This window comes from Felis catus, chromosome A2 (genome assembly GCF_018350175.1).
Source record: "Felis catus isolate Fca126 chromosome A2, F.catus_Fca126_mat1.0, whole genome shotgun sequence".
Lineage (NCBI taxonomy): Eukaryota > Metazoa > Chordata > Mammalia > Carnivora > Felidae > Felis > Felis catus.
Genome location: NC_058369.1, coordinates 118378063 through 118395044, shown reverse-complemented (window position 1 = coordinate 118395044; position 16982 = coordinate 118378063). Strand labels below are relative to the sequence as shown.

Genomic DNA, 16982 nt, shown 5'->3' with positions numbered 1-16982 from the left:
GCAATGCAGAAAATAAAAAAAACACTTAAGGAAAAAGAATAGCACTGGGAACAGGATTACAATAAATTCAGATTCGTAACGATTAAATATTTACGTCTACCTATGTGCACTTAGAGTGAAGTTGTTGGTCGTGTGCAAATGCATAAAGACATGTTTGGGGACGTTTTGTAGTTGTGTTTGCTTCTAAACCACATTATCCAGAAAAATCCTTCCTTATTGGCGTTCAAACATATTATGAATCCTCGTCTGTCTGAGCTTAACTAGGAATTACCCTGCATGGGGAAAACTCGACGGAATGAGAGGGCAGGTGTTTGGGTGGCTCTCTGGAGAAGAGTTCAATCTTTGGTGTCTAGATGGTGAACCATCTTCGAGTCTTTCAAAAAACCACAGACAGGGAGAGCTACCTCCATATGCCCCACACCTTTTGGGGACCGGGAACAAACACACTACCTACAAGCAAGAGTATCTGAATGCATTCCGTGTCTATGTGGGACCATCGATAGAGGCAGACCCTCAGCGGCTGAGGTGAACTCCTTCCTGTCTGCTTCCACAGTGATCCCCACATCTACCTTTTCTACGTCTTTCCTGCCTCGAGGCTGCAGGATGCAAGGACAGAAATGAAGAATTTTACTGCTCTCTAGGGGCGCCTGGGTGGCGCAGTCGGTTAAGCGTCCGACTTCAGCCAGGTCACGATCTTGCGGTCCGTGAGTTCGAGCCCCGCGTCAGGCTCTGTGCTGACGGCTCAGAGCCTGGAGCCTGTTTCAGATTCTGTGTCTCCCTCTCTCTCTGCCCCTCCCCCATTCATGCTCTGTCTCTCTCTGTCCCCCCAAAAATAAATAAACGTTGATAAAACTCGCCTGTGAATTGGGAAAGAGGTTTTAAAAAAAAAAAAAAAAAGAATTTTACTGCTCTCAATAAGCAGCCCAGAAAATACGCTTTATATCAAGACTGTGTGCTCCAATAGTATTTCCTCCTTCCTGCCTGGAAAAGTGTAGCCAATGCACATTATGCCTCCAAGTGATTGGACAGTTTGTTAACCTCTGGGGCACTGTTTTGAATGGACTAGACCCGCCCTCCCTGAAACACAGCTAGTCACGTTAGCACAAGTCATTCACTACAGAATTGTTCATAAAAGTGAAATATCAGAAACCCAACTATCTAGCATGCGGGCAATTGGCTAAACACGTTGTAATAACATCTCCCTGCTGTATTCTACGGTATAAATATCAACACAGTATTGCAAGAATTCAAAGTGATATTATAGAGAGATTTATTGAATGGGAAACATTTGCATTGGTAAATTTAAAAATGCTTAACAAGACATTATGCGTAGTAATTTCTTATCTCTGTAAAATGGATGTGCGTGCCATAGATATGCACAGACAAGAAGACCAAAGACAACGCGAAATGTTAGTAGTGGTTAAATGAGTCGTGGGGTTAGAGATTTCTCTCTTTTTTAAAATCTGCATTTCCTAAATTTGCTACATTGAACACGAACATGCATTATTTTTGATACAAGAAAAATTTATCTAAAAAGTGATTTTTTTTTAAGTTTGTTTACAGAGAGAGAGCAGGGGAGGGGCAGAGAGAGAGGAAGAGAGAATCCCGAGCAGGCCCTGTGCTGTCAGCACAGACTCCCAACACAGGGCTCAATCCCATGAACTATGAGATCACGACCTGTGCCCAAATCAAGAGTCAGATGCTCAACTGACTGAGCCACCCAGGTGCTCCAAAAGTGATTATTTTTTAAAAGGCAGTGTTAAATCCAATCTAAAAGGTAGTGTCCAGGGGCGCCTGGGTGGCTCAGTTGGCTGAGCGGCTGACTTCAGGTCAGGTCATGATCTCACGGTTCATGAGTTCAAGCCCCACATCGGGCTCTGTGCTGACAGTGCAGAGCTTACTTGGGATTCTCTCTTTCTCTCTCTCTCTCTCTCTCTCTTCCCCTACCCCATTTTCTCTCTGTCTGTCTCTCTCCCTCTCAAAATAAATAAACTTAAAAAAAAATTTTTTTTTAATAAATAAATAAGTAAATAAAAGGTACTGTCCAAATATCGGGTCGGCCTCCATAATCCGAATTCTGCCATCCTTTCAGAAAGGGGTAGTATCCCACATCACACTCTGTCTTTCTGTAAGACTCTTTTTGAAGGCTTTGTTCAACTGCCCATCCAGCAAGCACTTATACAAGGACCCAGGTAATAAATTCTCCTCTGAGTTTGTTCTGGGAAAGCAGTGGTTCAGCAAAAGAAAAAAAAAGATGTGATTTTTTTTTTCAGATGATACACGCTATGTAACCCCAGATTTTTCTTTTTGCCTCAGCTCAGAGCTTAGCTGTTCTAATGATCTCATCTTAGACGTCTGGAATTATCGAACATCTCTGCTCCTTTTTGGTAATTTCCCTTCTCCTTTCTTCTTCTGTCACTCTATTTTTTTTATTGTGTTTACTTATAAAAGAGATCCATATTCATTTTGGACATAGATTTGATACAAATCTACAAAAAAACCCATACCAAAAAAAAAAAAACCCAAAACACAAAAAACATCCCGTAGAAGCTAATCCCAAACACGTATCAGTGTTTGACCATGATTATGCACAGACAACTCCTGCTTCCTTGGTGGGGACACGGTGTGTCCACAGAGCCCCAGCTATACTGGGTGAGTGATACCTGAGGAGGAACCCTGGGAAGGATTTAAGTGGGGGAGTCATTAAATTCCCCTTGCTCGGGGGCAAGATCTTCTGTGCCCTGCTTGGCACTGATAGGGACAGGCCAGCTTCCATATCTGGAGGAACAGCTGGGTACCCCAGCTGGTAGCCTGGAGGCCTTAGTGAGCTCGAGAATGGAAGGTGTCATCTCTCCTTCACTGGGACCCTCCATGTGCTCTCCTGGGGAGAATTTACTCCTATGGGCGTTTTCATGCGTGGGGTTCCTCCTCATGGGTTCAGCCCCTTCAGTTCAGCTGGGTCCTTAGTTGGTGTTTTCCTGTGCCCACTGTGAGGATGAAAAAGGAGGACAAGAAGGAAAAAGGAGAGAGGACTGGTTTGGTAGCTGGTGGGAGAGACAGAGAAATACAGACAGTCCAAAACAGAAGCGACAACCCAGAGGACGCAGAACATGTTTAATTAATACTGACATTTATCCAGCTGCATTTGAAACCCCGCGTGGAAATAATTGCTGTTCATTGTATTGTTTTAGATGAAAATGGTAGAAATAAATGGAACTGTCAAAGCCCTAAACCTTCCCATCTTCATTAAAAATAAAGAGTTAAGAAACGGAAAGCACTAGGCAAGGAGGCGGGAGTGTTCCAAGATTTCTCTTTTCCACCCCAAGGCCATGTTCCAACAAAGCTTGGCATCCACGCGTCCTGTTTTCTGTCCTGCTACCAACAGGTACTTTATTTTGTCCTCCCTTCAGAAGGGTGGCTCAGAGCCCCACCGCCCACCTCAAGGTCAGGCCTCTCCCAGCCTGTACTTCATGGATCAGCTTCCTCCCGCACTTGCCTTCAAAGTATCCCACTCACCAGACCTTCCTTCAGATCTGGGGAAAATACCTTCTCCGGAAGCTGTCTGTGCACTAGCCAGGCTAAACTCTTAGCTCTCCGAGGTAGATGTCTTATCCCCGTATCACAAAAGGGGGAAACTAAGCCTCAGAGAGGTTGAGTCACTGACCCCTGGTCACATAGTTCGTGCGTGAACAGAGTGACTAGGCGACTTGCCCTAGTCTTCGCTGCTCTCCTCAGATGGTCTGGCTCACTGTGTACCTGGTGCAGAAGAGGAAACTGAGACCCAGAGACGTGAGGTGGCTTTCCCAAGGTTACTAAGACCTGCTGGTTAGCCTCAGGCCCTCTCCACCCCACCGCACTGCATAGCTCATTGTATTCAAATACATTAGCTAATACATTCGGATGCCAAAAACCCACCACTAAAATCCCCGCCAGCATTTTCTAAGAGAGCAGCTTAGTTCCAACCTCGTTCTCCATCATTTTTTTTTAAACCAAAGGCCTAATAAACAGCACAGCTGTGCTTTTGTTTCATCTCCTTTTATTTCCTCTCCCTGCCCTTGGGCGGGGGTCCCAGTGTGTGACCACGTGGCCCTACCACGGGGGACGGGCAGGAGAAGGACAGGGCTGGAACGGACAGGCCGAGGATTAGCGCGTTCTGGCTGCCTCTCTTCTTTCCACCCCCGTGTCCTTTCCTGTGTCCCTGGGAGGCCAACCTTAGTCTGTGGGGTTTGGGAGGCCATTGAACCAAAGGCTGGTCTGTGAGGGGAAGAGGATGCAGATCCGCCAGGGAAACCGAGAAGTGCCATGAACACACACTCCAACCACCGCGGTGCAGAAAGCAAGTCGCTGAGGCCTTTGTCAGCTGCTGCTTCTCCCTACGTAGGACGGGGCCAGCCGACTATTTCCATCGGATTCATAGACCCCCTCAAAAAAAGAGACCAGAGACAGTTAAAACTCGTCGAAACACGGGGGATTTAACTGCTGATGGAGATACACAAGGCGGTAGAAAGAAACTAGAGCTGAGAGCTAGATTCTGTTCAAAGCTGAGACCAAGCTACTAACTTGACCACGCAGCTAGGGGTCTTGGGGGAGTTGTTTATTTAAAGTTTTTTTTTTTTTTTAATTTTTTTTTTCAACTTTTTTTTTTTTATTTATTTTTGGGACAGAGAGAGAGAGAGCATGAACGGGGGAGGGGCAGAGAGAGAGGGAGACGCAGAATCGGAAGCAGGCTCCAGGCTCTGAGCCATCAGCCCAGAGCCTGACGCGGGGCTCGAACTCACAGACCGCAAAATCATGACCTGGCTGAAGTCGGATGCTCAACCGACTGCGCCACCCAGGCGCCCCCTGGGGGAGTTGTTTAACCTCTCTGAGCCTGAGCTTTCTCATCTGTAAAATGGGACACCAGTGCAGCAGTGGGCTCTCAACATATATTTGATGAATTGAAATTAGAATATTTATTTGCGTTGCTGGTTTAAAATAGGCAGAATATCCCAATTCCTGTTCATTCGAAATCCAGTTGTCCAGTTTGGAGTTTCAAAGGCAACAAAGAACTTAATGGCTGAATGGCATTAGGGCAATCCTAAAATGGGGGTGCCTGGGTGGCTCAGTTGGTTAAGCATTGGGCTCTTTTTTTAAAATTTAGTTTTCTTTGAGAGAGAGAGAGAGAGAGAGAGAGAGCGCGAGAGTACTCATGGGGGAGGGGCAGAGAGAGAATCCTAAGCAGGCTCCGCGCTGGGCATGAAGCTCCATCTCGTAACTGTGAGATCATGACCTGAGCCGAAATCAAGAGTCAGATGTTTAACCGACTGAGCCATCCAGGCGCCCCAAGCATTCGACTCTTGATGTCAGCTAAGGTCTTGATCTCAAGGTTGTTGAGTTCAAGCCCCACGATTGGGCTTCGCGTTGGGCATGAAGCCCACTTGAAAAAATGAGATAACATAAAATAAAGTCAATAAAAAATAAGTGAAATGTATTAGGACACCTCCAGACTCCACCATGATCGTATCTGGTAGGCAGTGCACTTAGTGGGACCTCTCTCTCAGACCGACTTAAATTTGCAGGACCACTCGGTTATGAGTTATGGTATGTGTGAATGTGCACACACACACACACACACACACACAAATGTGCATTCACACACAAGACCATAGAACTCATGCTAAATGAAGGGATGGAAATCATCACAGTCCACCAACGTGGGCTCTTACAGAACTCAACCATCACTGTACGTTTGCTCCCTAATATCCCAAGAGGCTGGAGTAGCCACAAGCTTTTAAATAGTGCACTTCCCTTGCAAACACTAGTAGACATTTTACTGAAATCCAGAAGTGTTCTGTCCAGAAGAAAAAGGAAATAACCACACAGAAGGTTAGTGGCGTTTTGCAGCTATGTTATCGCCTCGTAGCCTCCGTAAAACCAAGCCTGTCCTTGCCTTATCCCCGATGGCTGTGTGTGCCGGCACAGTGAATGAATTGGGGCAGATTTAGGTCTTGAATGCCTTCCTAATATCATTTGGGCAAATTAGTATACGTGGCTGGACATTGTGTTCCAGGCACAGAGAATGTTCTTTTCCTGTCAGAATCTCCGACAGACAACCCAACGCCACCGGTAAAATATCAGCAACCTCTTAACATTTTTCTTGATTTCTTTAAGAGTGAACACGAGACATATTAAGAACAACAACCCAATCATTAAGCCCTGTGCGATTGGCCTAGGAGCCAGCCCTATCGCTTTAATCAGATTATGGACAACTCATTCTCATCCCGGCCATTTATCTTCTTTGTTTATGCACGCACCAAGTAGCACGTGTCTTACCATCAAAAAATAGTAATCAAAATTGAGAACAACAAAGGACCTTTCATTATTTATGGTGTTAAGTAACATCTATTTGCTTTCATTAGTTTCCAAACAACAAGCGCACTGGTTCTGATTAAACCTGGCATGTGTTAATTATATCCGAGGTCGGGGGTTGTTTTGTCTACAATAAAGGATTACTTAAGGGTGAAGCCTGAGTGAAACGTGAGGTTCCCAGGCCTCAGAAGTCACCCACCTCCGTGTGCTTCCTCCGTGAAGGTTTCCAGCTTCGGGATGGCAGAAGCGGATGTGAGCTTGTCACAGAAAGTTACGTTTTGGGGGGTTTTGTTTTGGTTTTAAGCCCTCAGCTTTATCACCCGTTTTATGGGCCGGAGTTAAATGGCAGTACAATGCAGTTAGCCCTCTTACTGCTCAACACTAACAGCCATCATGAGCCATAATTAGAAGAAAAACCACCACATAAATAACGCAGCAGAAAAATTGCCCTGATGATGAGCCAGACTTTGGCTACGGGAAACTTCAGCGGGTCCTGAGTATCCATCATACTTAAGGGGCACTGCGTGTTTTTGCCCATATTTGTCTTACTAAAGCCAAAATGGGAGCCATTTAGACTTTCAAATAAGCTTTTAAAACTATACAATGCCAGTTGAAACAGACTGTCTGCTACTAAGTGTGATGTAGAAACCCTTCGCCTGGAGGTCAGAGCAGCTGGAGGTCAGAGCACTCCTGGAAGGGAGAATGCGAGCCCAGAGACACGGAAGGGAAAAGGAATTGTCCAGGAGATACGTGGACTTCCCCCTAACAGGAAGGTCTAGAAACAATCCTCTCAAGTACGGACAAGTTCCCGCACACCATTGAGCACGGGAAGTCACACTCCCTATTTTCTGGAATTCTCATAGCAGCCTTAGGAAGTCAGAGAAAATAAAAGAGAGTCCTGTACCTGAGAGTGGCCCTGAGGAAACAGGACCAACCATCGGCTTTTTGCATTTGGCCTGCCCGTTTGCAAAGAGGCAACAGATGGGAATTCACATGAGGCCATACAATACGCTGAACAGCTTCCTCTTTTCCTGATTAGTCTCCCTCATACAAAGGATTAGGACGCAGATCAAAGAGAGTAAAACCCCTAACGGAAGGAACAAGCTTTGTAGTGGACAGTGTCTTTCAAAAACCTGCATCATTTAAAAATTAATTTAAGTACATTCACTTGCTTTTTCAAAATAAATCACATGTATTTTTCTATAGATCAGCCAGAATAGTTAAGGTCTAATCGTCACATGGAAAGAGAGTACTCCTTTGAATAGTCTACAAGCCCGCATGTGTTCTCTAAAGAGGCTGGTTCGCTTTCTCCACTTCTTCCTTCCTTTGCAAACAAAAATTAAAACAAAACAACCTTGATCAAAAACTCGGTGTGGAGAGTTAAAACGCACGAACCCTGTCTCTAGTATTAAGCAGTGCATTTAGTGAAATGGCTTTAAACTTACCTGGGTAACAGAGCTCTGTTTCACGTGTGGATTTTTGTCTGCATTTATATCTCTGCAAGCCACATATGGCGTGACATTGCCGTTTTTTTAATTAAGATACGAAGTGCTCATTTTTTGTAGACCTGCTATAGTCTAACAAATTTACTACACGTCTCAGAAAACACATAGCTTTGCCAAAGTTGGTGAGTAGCCCAGCATGGTTTATCTCCAGCCTACAGCTCTTTCCCTGAATTCAATACTGCAGGCACAATTTAATGCAAACCCAATTTATGACTTAATGCTCTAGGGACCGTGGTGGGAGATTGTTACATTATTCTTTTCTAATCCTATTTGTGTTTTAATTTGCTAAGTCTGTAATGAGGTGCATGCCTTGAATAGATTCAAGATCTTTCACATTGCTTTTGACTTTGTTTAATATAATAGATTTTACAGTTTGCATTAAATACCCAGGTGCTACGGTCAGTATTATCTCTTTATTTTCTCAACTAGAGTGAATAAAATTACGCCGTGAAAGTAATTGTGTACATGTTTCCTTGTTTATTGTAATGGTTTATTTCCTATTATAATTCTTGATTCAAATTACATCCAGTTCTCCAAAAAGTCAATTCCCCATGGGCTCCTACTTCCCCTTTCCACACAACTGTGACTCTCTGAAGAAAATGAAGGCTTGGCTGACATGTGATTCGTCGGGTAATAACAAACTAAGTTCTCTAGTCTAAGTTATGAGGCTTCAATTAAACAGAAAGGGAGAAAGTGAGGAAGGAAGGGAGTGAGGCGGGAAGAGAGGGAAGAAGGGAGGGAGGGAAGGTGGGTGAGAGGAAGGGAGGGAGGGCAGGTGCTGTGTCACCATGCACTTGCTGTTTTATTCGCGATGTTCAGCTGAACCTTACCGTCGCTAATCAGAGCTGCTACATCACCCAGCTCCGCCGTGTGTCATTTGCCGTCCATAACTGTGTTATAGCCAATTATAGCTAAATCCTCTGTTCTGTATGCACAATCAAAGGGTTTCTGGAATGCATTTTGCGATTTTCTGAATCCTATTATTGCAGACATGTTTATTACATTCAGAAGATGGCTTTCTGAAATTACACTGGAATTGTACCACCCACCTGCCATTTACAAACAAAAGGACCTAAACATTTCTTAACAAGGAGAAAGTTCATTTAGCTCTTTCCTGGCAACTTCTTCTGTGTTATTTTCCTCCATGACCGTTTTTGTGCAACTCGCGGCTCAAGCCTCTATAGATTTGTAAAAATATCTATGCTGTCCAGTCGATGTTAACTTTTCAATTAATAACGACACGGCAGGTCAAAAAGGAACTGCAGGTTGGCTGTGGTTGGTGCTTGCTACAGTTTTCATTGTGAAAGTCTTCTCTGCCTACGTATGGAGGGATTGTAAAATGGATCCTAAATTATAACCATTCGATAGCCCTGAAATAACTCTTGTAGCTTGCCTGTCAAAGAAAAAAAAAATCAAGTTATGTCTTTAAATTTCATTTAGGGCCATTTTAAGAGGAAAGTGAATGGCGTTAGAAAGACACACGGTATCTATGTGAAACCATAGCACCTCGTCATTAATTATTAAGGGAAAATGAAAGTGTTTCTAACCCAAATGCTTTACTTTTTTCCCTTCTACTCAAGTTTATACTCTTAAATTCTGCAGCCCCCCCACCCCACCCACATACACACACATATACACATACCCAAGCTTACTTTACTTTATTACTGGTATTTGCCTCACAGAGTCAGGGGATATTACTACCTTTTTATTTGCTATTTTTACAGGACCCAACAAAAGTGCTTTTAAAATATATAACCACTTAATTCAAGTCAAGCTTCTTCAATACTCCTTTCATTCAAGCCCTTTCTAATTTGTTTTCCTCCAGCCAGGAGCCCGGAGAAGACACTGTGATTTATGTTTTCATTTATTTATTTTATTTGGGCTTTTCATTTAAGAAAAGAAATTCTGCACAACCCCCACCACCCTCAATTCTGCATCATCTCACCCCACTCCACCCCTTTGTATTTGGACCATTAAGACTTTCCCAAGGCCAGACTTTGGAGTCTTAAACAGATTTCAGAGCTTTGACCGTGATCTGGAGAAGGTTCGGCTAGGGTGCTTCTGGGCACACCAAGGATGAGGGGCTCTTTCACAGCACACCATGCAGGGGGTAGACTCAGGGACGAATTGTGCCTTTCCCCAGTGACAAAAGATGCTTTGCTAATGAGCTCACGTGTCCACAAAGACTAAGAGTGTGTGCCTTGGCAGCAAGAAAGATATTATTGTTCAAATCAACATGTTGTTTTTGTGTTGGGGTTGGGCATGGGATGGAGGAAATTGCTACATGACATTTAAGAGCTTGGGCTCCACGGTCCAGGGGCCATGGATCTGAGTCTTGGTTCCACTTTCTACCAATGGCCTTGAGTGAGTTACTCTTCCTCTCTATGCTGATTCGTTGTTCCAGCCAGCCAGTAGGCAAATACTTACTAGGCACCTAACATATGCAAGGCACTGAATTAGGCACACTGAATTAGGTAACAACACAGATGTGATTCTTGCCCACGCTGATCTGTTGGGGCCAAGAGACAGACAAACATTTATAGTAAAATGTGACAAGCATGGTAATAGGGGAAGCTAGGGAAGCCTCTGGAAAAAGTAAGATGTAGGTGAAATGAGATCAGTTTCCTCCAGTATAAAATAGGATGTAATACACACCCTGCCTCATGGGGGAGCTACGAGAAAAAGTGAGATAATGTCCAATAGGGCTCTGCATGGCTCCCCGCATAAAGTAAAAATTTGGTTAAAAAAAATCAGAAGGTGATTAATGTCATTATTGCTTGGTATCATCCCAGGATTCCCCCAAAAACTAATATCAGAGAACCATTTCACCTTTAAATTTTTTTTTTCAACATTTTTATTTATTTTTGGGACAGAGAGAGAGAGAGCATGAACGGGGGAGGGGCAGAGAGAGAGGGAGGCACAGAATCGGAAACAGGCTCCAGGCTCCGAGCCATCAGCCCAGAGCTTGACGCGGGGCTCGAACTCATGGACCGCGAGATCGTGACCTGGCTGAAGTCGGACGCTTAACCGACTGCGCCACCCAGGCGCCCCCATTTCACCTTTAAAAAGACACAAGCTTTGGGGCACCTGGGTGGCTTAGTCAGTTGAGCGTCGGACTTTGGCTCAGGTCATGATCTCATGGTTCATGACTTCGGGCCCCACATTGGGCTCTCTGCTGTCGGCACGGAGCCTCCTTTGGACCCTCTGTCTCCCTCTCCCTGACCCTCCCCTGCTTGCAGTCTCTCACTCTCTCTCTCTGTCTCAAAAATAAACATTCATGAATGAATGAATGAATGAATAAATAAATAAATAACACAAGCTTTACTCTGTAGTTCTAGTTCTTCTTTTACAGAAAGAACTAAACAACAATGTGGTCTATAGAACATTAAAGTAAATTTGAAGATAAATGAACTAAAATTAACAGGCTTTCTGAAGTAAACATGACTAGTAATTGAGTCTTTATCCAACATCAGTTTCTGTCGTTGCAGAAAGGATTTGACGACTCAGTTCCGCTCACTTCAAAAGGGCCCTCAGCCTCCCCATTGAGTCTTGGATATTCCCAGCCAAAGAATGCTCCTCTTTTCATTCATTGTTTTTTTTTAATTTTTTGTTTATTTTTGAGAGAGAGAGAGAGAGCTCGCCGGTGCACGAGCGGGGGAGGGGCATAGAGAGAAGAAGACACAGAATCCAGAGCAGGCTCCAAGCTCTGAGCTGTTAGCACGGAGCCTACCACGGGGCTTGAACCCACAAACTGAGAGTATGACCTGAGCCGAAGTCGAATGCCCTACCGACTGAGCCACCTAGGTGCCCTGGAAGAATGCTCCTCCAAAGTGTTCTTACTAGTTTAAAAGGTAATACCGTTTACTTTCACTTAAAGATAGCCAGGAAGCATTTTTAAGTGCATATTTATTCACTGGGAATCATATTTGCTCATTATAATTTCAGGAATGCATTCCAACAGAGACAAACTTTGGCTTCACCTACCATCAGACAAGACCCGCCCACAAGAGATCCTGGTTCATTCCAGGAAGTGCTATGTCATGGTGGGTGCAGTGTGGGTAGTGGAGTTCTCCAACGCAATTCCTGAAAACATGTCAAGCGCTGGTGCACATGATCTTTGATTACTTACACAAATGTTACAAATATTTGGGGAAAGGGGCGCCTGGGTGGTTCAGTCGGTTGAGTGTCCGACTTCGGTTCAGGTCATGATCTTCCAGTTCGTGAGTTTGAGCCCCGCGGCAGGCTCTGTGCTGACAGCTCGGAGCCTGGAGCCTGCTTCGGATTCTGTGTCTCCCTGTCTCTCTGCCCCTCCCCCGCTCATGCTCTCCCTCTCTCTCTCTCTCTCTCAAAAATAAATAAACATTAAAAAAATTTTTAAAAAAAACACAAATATTTGGGGAAAGTCACCTGTTAGTTGAGCTGCGGCAGAACTCATCTCAGGGGAGAGAACCGTCTTCGTTTTAGCAAATACTTATATGGGCCAATCGACTGCCTTCAGATTGGGTCCGAGACAGTGGTGAATGGTTCTGCCTAGTAACACTGGAGGGATTTTGAGGTTCTGGGAGCAGCCTGAGAATTAGAGAGAGAGAAAGAGTATGTTGAGGGAGAAAGAAGAGCCGACGGGAGATGTTTAGGAGGAAAGCCGGCAAAGACATCTACCCTGGTGCAGTTACGAGGAGCGACTATTACCCGAAATGATGTCCAACATCAATTCTTAGTTAGCAGTTACTTATCGGCCAGGCTGGATTACCAGGTAACATTTGCGAGCACACGCATGCACACACGTGGAATTGTCACCATAGGTCCTTACGAGTGCATGATATGAGTACTAATTGCAGGCCTTCAGGTGTCTTGGTGGCCACAGGCCAGAGAAGAGAGCAGCCTTGAGGTCCAAGACAGGTCCAGAGGTCAGCAGGAACAAGGTATTGGAGGAAAAGACCCCCAAGAACGTGAGGCCCTAGAAAGTCACAGAAATGATGAGCAAGCCAACGATACTCACACAACACATGGACAAGAGCCTTTAAGCCCGTTCTACCCTCCCTGGGCTACATGGCTACATATAAACTATAATAAGCCTTTATTCTTCTTTCATTGGAAATCTTTACTAAGTCAAGGTGACCTGAAAAATTTAAGCAGCCATACTAGATGAGCCTCGTTTTAGGTTCTGGAGTAACTGAGACTTGAAACGACCCCATGGTGCTACTTTTTTTTTTTTTTTTTGAGAGTTTCAGAGACACCCGCAATGGTTCCTTTGCATTCTAACAGTACTATCCCTTTAAGTAGGAGAGCCCTGTCATCAATGAATGGTTGCTGATCTAATGACTAATTGATGGCAAAGAGTCTCTCATGATCTAATAGCTCATTAGGGTTGACTGAGCCAGCAGGGGTCTTCGAAAATGTTTTTTATTCCACTCTGAGGTTTTGTGAGTTTTCCTGTACATACATCAGACAGCTGCCCAGGTTATTAAACCTACAAATGTGAAACCACAGCAAGAACGGGATGGACCTATACAAATATAACTTGGGAGTGTAAGGACAAATATGGAACCCACATGACAGAGATATATAGCACTGCCCAAACCATATGATGGGAAGCTAGAGAGAGACATGCTGGGAATCAAATGGGTTCCCAATAGGTAATATCTCTGCCAAGAACTGAGCTGTCACCGTGATGCTGTGGAAGAGCTTCATAGTAGGTAAATTCATCATTCATTCATCATTTAATAAGTTAATGTTTATTAATTACCTATTACTCACATGGTAGTGTATATAAACGCTTTATATACATTTTACCAATTTATATGGTTGCTATGGTCCTTTCACATATGAGAAAATTAAGCTGCTAGCAAGCTAGAAAGTGTGAAAGAATTATATAATGTGCCATATATATATATATATATATGTGTGTGTGTGTGCATATATATACATGCCCGTATATATATATATATATATATGCATATATATATGCGTATATATATATATATATGCATGTATATGTGTGTGTGTGTGTGTGTGTGTGTGTGTGTGTGTGTGTGTATGCACACACCAGGTAAGGAACAGACCTCTTTCCAAAAATCCCACATTTTTGTTTCTTACCACATTGTCCATTGGCAGGGTTCAGACAACTCAAGCATCTTATTTCTTGGAAAATATTTGTCTCTAAAGATATAAAGAAAGGTGATTGCTGTTGGTAGCCATTTAACAAGAAATAGCCAATTCTGGTAGCATGAATAATTAAAACACTCAGGTCAGCCTCAAGCGATAGTGACGAAGAATTCTCATTCAGCTCTTCCAGCATGGAGCTCTCCACTCCTGAGCCATCACCAGGACGTGCCGTGGATGGATGAGTTCCCTTCCTGGCAGCAACCCTCATCCTCTGATGAAGCTGGAACTGCCGAGAAACAGGAAGGGAGGGGAGCAGCAAACACTCTGGAAGACTGGCCTTCCAGAGGGGCCGAAGTGTCTCTAGTTAAATTTGAGAAGACACCGCTTGTAACATTTCTGTTCAGCCCAACAAACCCAATTTGTATGTAACCGAACTAAAATTATAACTGAAAACAATCATCAGGAGGGCAACGAAGGTCAAGAGCACAGCCAAAAGACAGAGTTTGAAAAAGAGGGACGTCCATAAATCTGGCCGAGATATTTATTCCCCAACCCTATCCGCCAGGGCCAACCTTTGCTCCAGGGGAGGGGTTAATGCCCTGGCACTGCAGGCTCTGGCTGGCCGAATGGACACCCTTTGGTGGAGGTACGCTTGCTGGGGAATGTTCAAGACAGATGCCACGGGGATATGAGCAGGGGACTTTGAAAGCATCTGCTACATCTGCTTTCTTGCTAGAAGAATGACCAGAACAGCCCCCAAGCCCACATCTGTTCATGAGCATAAAGAATAGGAACATATTTTTTTACCTTAGTAGCGTGGAGTTGATACACCCTCCCCAGGACCCTGAGAGTATATAATACCAGCATAGACATCCTGAAATATGTCCAGATACGGAGAGGCACCTGCTCATCCCTCTTTTAAAGAATTCAGGCAATGTTGGTTGACCTCCATTATAGAACTGGAATATATTAGCTGAAATAATACTTTAACAGTTTTTTAGTACCCAACTATACGTTCTGTTATAAGGAATAGCAAATGTTTAATCATAAATATTTTAATGGCTTCAGGGATTCATGGTATTCAATGACCGTGTTAAATGATAATAATCACATCTGGTTTATTACTATAGTAATTCAGCAGCTTCTCCTCAGCAGTTATTTTTATTATATGTGCTGTGCGACTGTCATGGTCATTTATAGCAGTAATATTTTAAAGTGGCTCATTTGTTTGTTTAAGGACAGTTTCACAATATATTTCTGTATTAATATACGTTTTGCGCTATTATTTCCAAGCTGCCACTGGAAAATTGATCCTAGCCTGTTACGACTGGAGAGGCCAGAAGCCACGCGGGATACCCGGGCAGAGATGGAGTGGGGCGACCAGATGGGACTGTCCAGGTGCCCACTGCGGTGGTGACGACCGTTGAGGCTCATTCTTAAATGAAGGCGTGCACCAGGAAAGAGTGAAGAAGTAATAAATACAAAGGGAGGACCCTTTAGACGTGGGGAGGCATTTTAAGCGAAGTACCAACCCGGAGGGGCGGGCGTTTGGGAAGAACCGAAAGATGCATGGTTTGCGAGGCCCGAGGCGGTCATAAGGCTTTGGCAGGCATCTCTGTGTCGATAACAGAAGTGAGGAGGCGAGGAGTGAAAAAAATGTGAACTCGCAAGAGGGAAGCAAGGGCGGATCAAGGTTACCCACTGGGTGGCTTAGACGCTGACATCAATTTCAAATCTGCTCAAAGTGAGCATTAGGAGTGAACTGCAGAGGCATGGCGAGCCGTGCCCCAGCCACGTACCTTCACTCGAGTGGTTCAAGGCGACGGGTGTTGTGCCGGGCCTGCGTACAATGCCCGCTGCTCTCTTACCCCGGACGTCACAAGGTGTTGCTTGTGATTGGGGTAAACATTAGCCTGAAATCACGCATTGCTTCTTAGCAGGGTGGGGGAAGGGAAGGGGCCCCTAATAACCCCGGAGAGTTAATTTTCTGTGACATTCTGCTGAACCAGGTTGAGGAAATTCAGAGGAGCCTGGAGAAAACTGCCAGGCTACTGCTCCGCTTCCTCTTGGCTGGATCCTGATTGGTTGGGTGACAGAGGGCAAATGGCTTTTACGGCTATGAATGATGTATGACCGTAAAATGGTCTGTAACCAGAAGTGCCAACTGACATGCCTGCTGATTTAACGGACACCCAGGGTTATGTTTGCACAGAGACGCTTAAATAAACACGTGCTGGGTTTGAGGCCATTTACTGAGCAATCTCTTCTCTCGCTCTTCTTTCCCATTTTATTTTACTTCATCATAAAAACGGGGAGAGTGAAACCGTGGTTCCCTTTTTTATGATAATGAAGATTTACTCACGGCGGTGGCCGCTCCTCCCTCTTCCTCTCTGCGGAATCTGGCCCCCTTTTCCTCTCTCTACCTGCAGGGGGAGCTGCGACAGACCTGCAGAGGCCCAGGCAGGGTTGGCAAGGGCAGCCACTTGAACGAGCAGCCCTTGGGGAACGGAGGCGATGTTGTCTGGTCGCTTTTGCATTTGGTGGATTCGGAACAGAAAGTCCTGAGGTCGCTGTTTGAGCGGTGGAATGGGGAAGATTTCTGTTCAGCCACAAATCGGCAAAGGCACCAAACACAGGAAAGATGCTCTTCCCATGATGGTCCTCAAACGGGAACATATCCCATGAGCTTCTATGTATAAATTCTCTCCAGTAAATTGATCAGAAATCCATAAGATATCATAGAGTCATTCTTTGCTATATGTGTAGAAAGTATCCTATAAGGTCCATTTGACTTTATATATTCAGGCTAAGTTAGGAATGGCAAATCAATCCCCGATTTGTTCCTCTGGATCTCAACCAGGCCTTATAATCTGTTTTGCAGGGTTATTTCATAATGTCTAAGTATATTTTTACCCATCTTTTGATTATTCATGTTTAACGTTGTTAGCATATAATTTAAAAATGTAGCTGACCTCTATTCTCCAGCTAGAGATAGTTGCTTCCAATCCTTCCATGTGACTGGCT

At 44.4% G+C, this 16982-nt stretch overlaps 1 long non-coding RNA gene across 4 annotated transcripts; it reads right to left on the bottom strand.

The window, feature by feature from the left end:
* Window positions 1–8310: 8310 nt before the first annotated feature.
* On the bottom strand, window positions 8311–16703 carry LOC102901111. Of its 4 annotated transcripts, none has more exons than XR_006594298.1 (5): window positions 16321–16703; window positions 13950–14012; window positions 12543–12810; window positions 12261–12422; window positions 8311–9246 (listed from the first exon to the last, which is right to left on the bottom strand). It is a non-coding gene; the product is annotated as an uncharacterized LOC102901111 (long non-coding RNA). The 4 variants fall into 4 exon arrangements; XR_006594297.1 differs by lacking the exon at window positions 16321–16703 and adding an exon at window positions 15758–16249 and having other exon boundaries at window positions 12513–12810; XR_002153749.3 differs by lacking the exon at window positions 16321–16703 and adding an exon at window positions 15758–16245.
* Window positions 16704–16982: the final 279 nt, after the last annotated feature.